This window comes from Gorilla gorilla, chromosome 4, assembly GCF_029281585.2.
Source record: "Gorilla gorilla gorilla isolate KB3781 chromosome 4, NHGRI_mGorGor1-v2.1_pri, whole genome shotgun sequence".
NCBI lineage: Eukaryota > Metazoa > Chordata > Mammalia > Primates > Hominidae > Gorilla > Gorilla gorilla.
This window is the reverse complement of record NC_073228.2, coordinates 56,476,905-56,483,931: the sequence shown is the minus strand read 5'-3', so window position 1 is coordinate 56,483,931 and position 7,027 is coordinate 56,476,905.

Sequence of the window (7,027 nt, the reverse complement as noted above, 5' to 3'; positions counted from 1 at the left end):
ATTTTGGGGGGCCGAGACAGGCAGATCACTTGAGGCCAGGAGCTGGAGACCCGCCTGGCCAACATGGAGAAACCCCATCTCTATTAAAAATACCAAAAAAATTACCTGGGCATGGTGGCACATGCCTGTAATCCCAGCTACTTGGGAGACTGAGGCACAAGAATCGCTTGAACCCAGGAGTCAGAGGTTGCAGTGAGCCAAGCCGAGATGGCGCCACTGCGCTCCAGCCTGGGCAACAGAGTGAGACTCTGTCTCAGGGGGAAAAAGAGGGTGGGGGGAGGGTTTGAAACAATAGTAGCATGTAGTTATGTTTCTACAATATTTGCTATATATATAAGGATTTACCAACCTCTTGCATTAGCTGCTATCCCCTACAGCAGTTGCTGTAGGAAAAAAACATCAAGTTCTGAGCTCCTACTGTTTGCCAGGCATATTCTGAGATGATCACGTTTAAATCTCAGAGTTACCCTGCAGAGTAGTCAGGGTATCACTGCCTGACAGGTGAAGAAGCTGAGGCTTACAGCAGTTAAATGACTTACCCCAGGCCACATAGATAATGAGTGGGAGAGCCCAGGTCTGTCTGTGAGGTATAATGAAATTAGCATCAACCCTCCACATTGGCGCCACTCGCATAAATTAACATATATTCTCTCACAGAAAGTATTTTATTGGGCATAACGTTTTATATCATTTACCGTTTAACATTAGCCGTGGATCTTCCCACGTCACATGACTATGCCTCATTCTTTTTGGACAATACGATCACTATTGAATGGATTTACTATCATTCATTTAATCATTACTCCTTTTGATGGCCATTTTAATCGTCTATTTTTTCCTTTTGCACAGATTGGTGTAATAAACATGATTTTATAGTAATATTTTTGTCTGCCTGTGAAAATGTTTGCTGGACAATAAATTCCTAGGAGTCAAATAAGGTCAAAGATTATAAATACAGTACTTATTTTCATAAATATTACCAAGTCAGCCACAAATGTTTAAATTACTAATGGTTTCAGATTATTGTATTTAATGAGTAAACACTTTTATAGGGTTTACTTTTATGAACACTTTTATTTGCCAGATATCATTCTAAGTGCTCTACAAAATTAACCTTTTTAATTTTTAATATAACCCTGAGATGTATATTAGGATTATCCCCATTCTACAGATAAGAACACTGAGAAGTTAATTAACTTGCCACATATCTAGGAAGTGACAAGGCTAGTTGCACAGCCAGGCAGTCTGGCTCCTGAGTCCACATTTTAGACAACACTATACCTCCTGGTTCTTTTGAGGCATTACTGCTGGAACTATCCTAATGCTCATAAATAAACATTTCCTTTGGGGAGGGCCAAATAAAATTTCAAACAGAAAAGTTTTCACCAACTGTCAAGCTCATAAAGTTGTACGTTATACACTTTCTTCATGATGCCCACAGATAATTTATTAATGATATCATCTATTTTAAAAGACATATGTAAAACCCAACCCTTAAGAAAGGATTCCTATCACTGTTCCCCACAGGCACCCTCCTCAGTCTTATACCTTTCCATCCCCCAAGACAAATCATTCAGCATATTTATTTCATACTGCAATATAGGAAACAGCTTCTTTTTAGATTTTCTTATATTATTAACATTGATCATACAAACATGCAATAGAAATTCCTTATGTTTTATCTGGATTTAAGGTGCTACATAATAGAATATATTTCTATCAAGCCATACACATTGGAGAGAATGAAATCACTTGTGTTCTAGCTTAAACGTTATGGGAATTTCAGAACTGCAACATAACAGATAATCCTCGGACGAAAACTAAATCTCTCCTCTGGTCAGGCATCTATGTGCATCAGTGAAGAGAAGACGGGGACTGTGGAAGGGAAAACAGTGAGTCAGGAAGGACTGTGGCCACCACATCTGTTCCCCGGACCCTCAAGTAGTTAAATCCTGACCTCCTCTACCCCAGACTGTCCTGGGGAATGGCCAACACTGGCCTTTCACAACTGTGTGTTACCAGAAATGCAACAGAAACCCAGCTGAATCCCCAGGGTTTCCCTTCTGCCCTTCTCAGTGGAAAGATCTGTCCCAGGACCATTTATTCCAACATTTTCAATTATGAGAAATCTGGGAAGATAAAGTTATTTTCACATTTCTCAAGAAATACATACTTATTCATACTCATTACAGGAAAGTCAGAATCTACAGAAAACCAAGAAGATTTTTAAAAATCCATGATACCACCATCAAAAGAGCCACGCTTAGCATATTGGTCCACAGGTTTCCTAGCACCCTTTTCTGTTGGTGTATGCACAAGATACACAATCACACTCTGTCTACATTTTACAATTTGCCATTTTTTGATTAACACTATATATTGAACAATTTTTAAGACCTGCAACATATGTCGACAACATTATTTCAAAATAATATGTTCATACATAAACGCACACACAAACTGTCTGTCTTATATACAACACGTCTTACTTTCTAATTCTCCACTCTTGAAGATTTAGGTTTTCCTAACTTTTTAATATACTCACCAGGAATCAGTAAACTTTTTTTATAAAAGGCCAAAGGGTAGATATTGTAAACTCTGCAGGCCATAGGTTTCTGTTGCAACACTCAACTCTGCTGTTGCAGGGAAAGAAGCCATACACAATTTGTAAATGAATGGGCATGACTGTGTTCTGATAAACTTTACAAAAACAGGTGGTGGACTAGATGCAGCCTGCTCCTCTGGACATGGCTTACCAGCCCCTGACATATACCACTACAGAGGATGCTGTTAGAATGAAATCTCTTTACACATCTCTGATCATCTCCTTAGGACTAATTGCTAGACATGACATCATGGTAGCTGTGGGTCAAAGGGCATGCACGCTCTGGGATGTACATTGCCAGATTGCTCATGATCAGCCTTTCTCATGTCAAAATGTTTTGTGACCACCAGAAGGCTGGTTCTGCTTTTATTATCCATTGACTGAGGAGCAGAAATGACATGGCATGTATGCAGGATATTTAACAATCGTATAGATAATCCTTGTGCACAAGTGCATTCTATATTCTTTCCCAATAAGTCTACATCTGCCAGAGTTGAAACAAAATAAAATAAAACAAACCTATTTAGCACCTTCTGTGTAGCAGGTTCATTCATGTATGTTGTTGTATTCCATTCTCAGAATTCTTATGACCTAGGCATTTTAAAAATTTTTTAAAAAATATTGAGTTGACAAGGATTGTGTATATTTAATGCATACAATGTGATGATTTCATATATGTATATATTGTGTACTAATTATCACAATCAAATTTATTACATCCATTACCACCTATGCCGTACATTAAATCTCTAGAATTTGTTCATCTTATAACTGAAAGTTTACACCCTTTGATTAATAGCTTCCCATTTTCCCCACCCCCAGCCCTTGGCAACCACCATTCTACTATCTGTTTTTATGAGTTTGACTCTCTTAGATCCCACCTATAAGTGAGATCATACAAAACTTGTCTTTCTGTGTCTGGCTTATTTCACTTAGCGTAATGTCCTCCAGGTTTATCCAGGACAGGAGTTTCTTCTTTTGAATGGCTAATAGTCCATTGTTTATATGTATTTTATTTATCCATTCATCTGTTGCTGGACACTTAGGCTGTTTCCGTATCTTGGGTATTGTGAATAGTGTTGTAATAAACATGGGGCGCAGATCTCTCTTCAAGGTTCTAACCTGATTGCTGAATCGTATGGTAGTTCTGCTTCTAATTTTTGGAGGAACCTCCGTACTGTTTTCTGTAAAGGTTATACCACTTTACATTCTAACCAACAGTGCACAAGGGTTCTCTTTCCTCTATGCTTTCACCAACACTTGTTATCTCTTGTCGTTTTTTTATAAGAGCCGTCCTATCCTATGAGGCAATATCTCATTGTGGTTTGGATTTGCATTTCTCTGATGATCAGTGGTGTTGAGCACCTTTTCATATGCTGGCTGGCCATTTGTATATCTTCCTTGGGGAAAAAAGTCCATTGGGGTCCTTTGCTTATTTTTAATTGGGTTATTCATGTATTTATTAATTTTTGCTATTGAGTTGTGTGAATTCCTTACATTTTTTCAAATAACCCCTTATCAAATATATGGGTTGCAAATATTTTCTTCCATTCCGTAGGTTGCCTTTTCATTTTGTCATGGTTTCCTTCGCTGTGTAAAACCTTTTAAGATTGATGTAGTCCCATTTATTTATTTTCACTTTTGTTGCCTGTGCTTTGGTGTTATATCAAAAAAAAAATTGCCAATTATGACCAATGTCGAGGAGATTTTTCCCTATGTTTACTTCCAGGATTTACATGGTTTCAGATATTATATTTAAATCTTTAATCCGTTTTGAGCTAATTTTGTGTATATGATGTAAAACAGGTGTGCAATTTCATTCTTTTTCATGCACTTTCCCCAACACCATTCATTGAAGAGTGTTTCCTTTCTACATTGTGCTTTTTTTTTTTTTTTTACAGCACAGTGAAAGCAAGTCTATTAAGAAAGTAAAGGAATAAAAGAATCTACATTGTATATCCTTGATGGCCTTGTCAAAGATCTGTTGACCATATATGCACGGGGTTATTTCTGGGTGACCTTGGCATTTTTTTCTACCTCATTCTACTGATGAGGAGGCCGAGTCTCAGGGAGTTCACAGACCTGCCTAAGGTCACTCAGCTAGAGGTGATACAACCAGGGTTTGAACTGAGATCTGCCAAGCTTCTGAGTTTATTCTTTTTCCCCCACACCAAGGATCCTCAATTCTGCCTTACTGACATCAGGATCCAGTCAATTCTTTGTGATGGGGGCTGTCCTGCACCTGGCAGGACGTTTAGCAGCTTCTCTGGCCTCCACCCCCTGGATGCCAGGGGAATGCAGAAGAGGCTTGTTCATTCTCCCATTTAATCCTCAGGACAATATCTGACATAAATATTATGTCTTTTATTTTATAAATGAAGAAAATGAGACTCAGAAAGGTTTAAGTGAGTTACTTAAGAACACACAGACAGCAAGAGGTAGAACTGGAAACCGAACACAGGTGTCCACATGGGACAACAAAAAAGTTCACGTTCCATCTTCTTTTGAGTCTCTCATTTCAATAATTACCATTGTCTGGATATGAGCTGAAGTACAGGAAACCTGGGGCTGAACTCTCCTCCCATCAGGACTAGGAGCCCCAGACCAGAACCCCAGCCCAAGGTCTCCCAGTCAGGCCCGCTGGCGTGAGCTGGCATCTACACTAGCATGGTTTCCCAAAGCTGCAGGGATGCCAGTCTCGCCGCTGATGAAGAAAATGAAGGGCATTTGCTTCTCCTGCAGGCTCTCGGGATTTAACACAGATTCCTTTTCTTGCTGTCTTCTCCCATAGCACAAAACAGGGTGGTCCATCCCCCTCCCAGTGTCCCAAGGCTTTGTTGCATGTTCTCTCTAATTTCTCCCACTCTTGCAGTGTACCCTACCCTCGTCTCCCTGGCAACCTTTCTGCTGTATCCTCTCGACACCTGGATCACAAGAACACTTGTGAGACCCCTTAACAAGCTACATCCCAAATTATCATTCCCCTTTGTCCTCAGCCAGTGCTCAGGTCCAACTTGCTCTCCTGGGGTGACTTTCTTTCCTGCCCAATATGGTTTCATCATCTGTAAATTGGGGATAATTAAAGTCTTGATCCTGATATTTGACTCTCAAAGCAGAAGTAGCAAGCTCAGCCAAGTCGCTTAAACAAGAGGAGACGTTCCTTGTGAACCAAAAGGGCACTGGTCACAAGGGCGACTCCTTCTTCTCTCAGGCCTCTCCAGCATGCCCTTGGCTCAGCCAAAGAAGAGACTCAGGCTGTGCTTCTGCGCTGTTGGGATAACATAGGCCTCTTCCATGTGGTTCCACACCAGGAACATGGGGACAATCAGACCTCTCCCAGTGTGGGCATAAGGATACAAGATCATGTCAATATTGACATTCATAATGGCTGGGCGCAGTGGCACACGCCTGTAATGCCAGCACTTTGGGAGGCTGAGGTGGGCAGATTGCTTGAACCCCAGAGTTCAAAACCAGCCTGGGCGACTTGGCAAAACCAGTCTCTACTGAAAATACAAAAAATTGTCTGGGCTTGGTGGCGCACACCTGTAGTCTCAGCTACTTGGGAGGCTGAGGTGGGAGGATTGCTCGAACCCAGGGAGGTTGAGGCTTCAGTGAGCTATGATGGCACTGCTGTACTCCAACCTGGGCAACAGAGTGAGGCCATGTCTCAAAACAAAAACAAAGGCAAAACAACATTCATAATAGTAGCAATAGCTACTATGTGCCAAGCCCAGGCACCTCTTCGAGTCTTTGCTGTCACCCTATCAGGTAAGTGTGCTTAGAAGTTACATGGAGCACATGGCTCAGTGTTTGGCCCATGGTAAGGGCCTAAAAAGGGATAGCCCCAGTGGTGGGGATGCTGCTGCTGCTGACCATTAACCCCAGTCTGCTCCACCTTCTTCCAGGCAGTCTGTGAGATGTTTGATGTCCGAGGCAAACAGCACATTCAGATCCCCAAGCTCTACACCTCCAGTGTGACCCGGCACCTGCACCACTTCAGGCTCATGCAGGACTCACAGCCTTTGGACCTCAGCTAAAGGACTTCCTTCTCTTCAGCACACGGGGCTTGTTTGTGTTGGGGTCTGAGCCCTGAGCCCATGGTCAAGGAGACCCCCAGGTCTTTCTGAACAGAGGCAGCTGGCCTGGGGGCCTCCCTCTCACTGCATGCAAGAGGCTGTTAGGGTGCAAGACTCAAGGCGCTGAGGGAGGCTGTTTCAGGAGGGAGCCCCAGGAGGGTGGTGGAGACAGAAGGGGGCAGCATCTGCCGAGGGCCTGCTGTGTGCCTGGCACTGTGCGGGGTTTCTGGCCCATATGGGCTAAGTGACCCTGCACACTCCTCTTAGGAGAAAGGCTCAGATGGAGAAATTGCAGTTCAGGAAGGTGAAGCAAGCTGCTAGCCTGTGGCCATGTTGGGATCCGGGC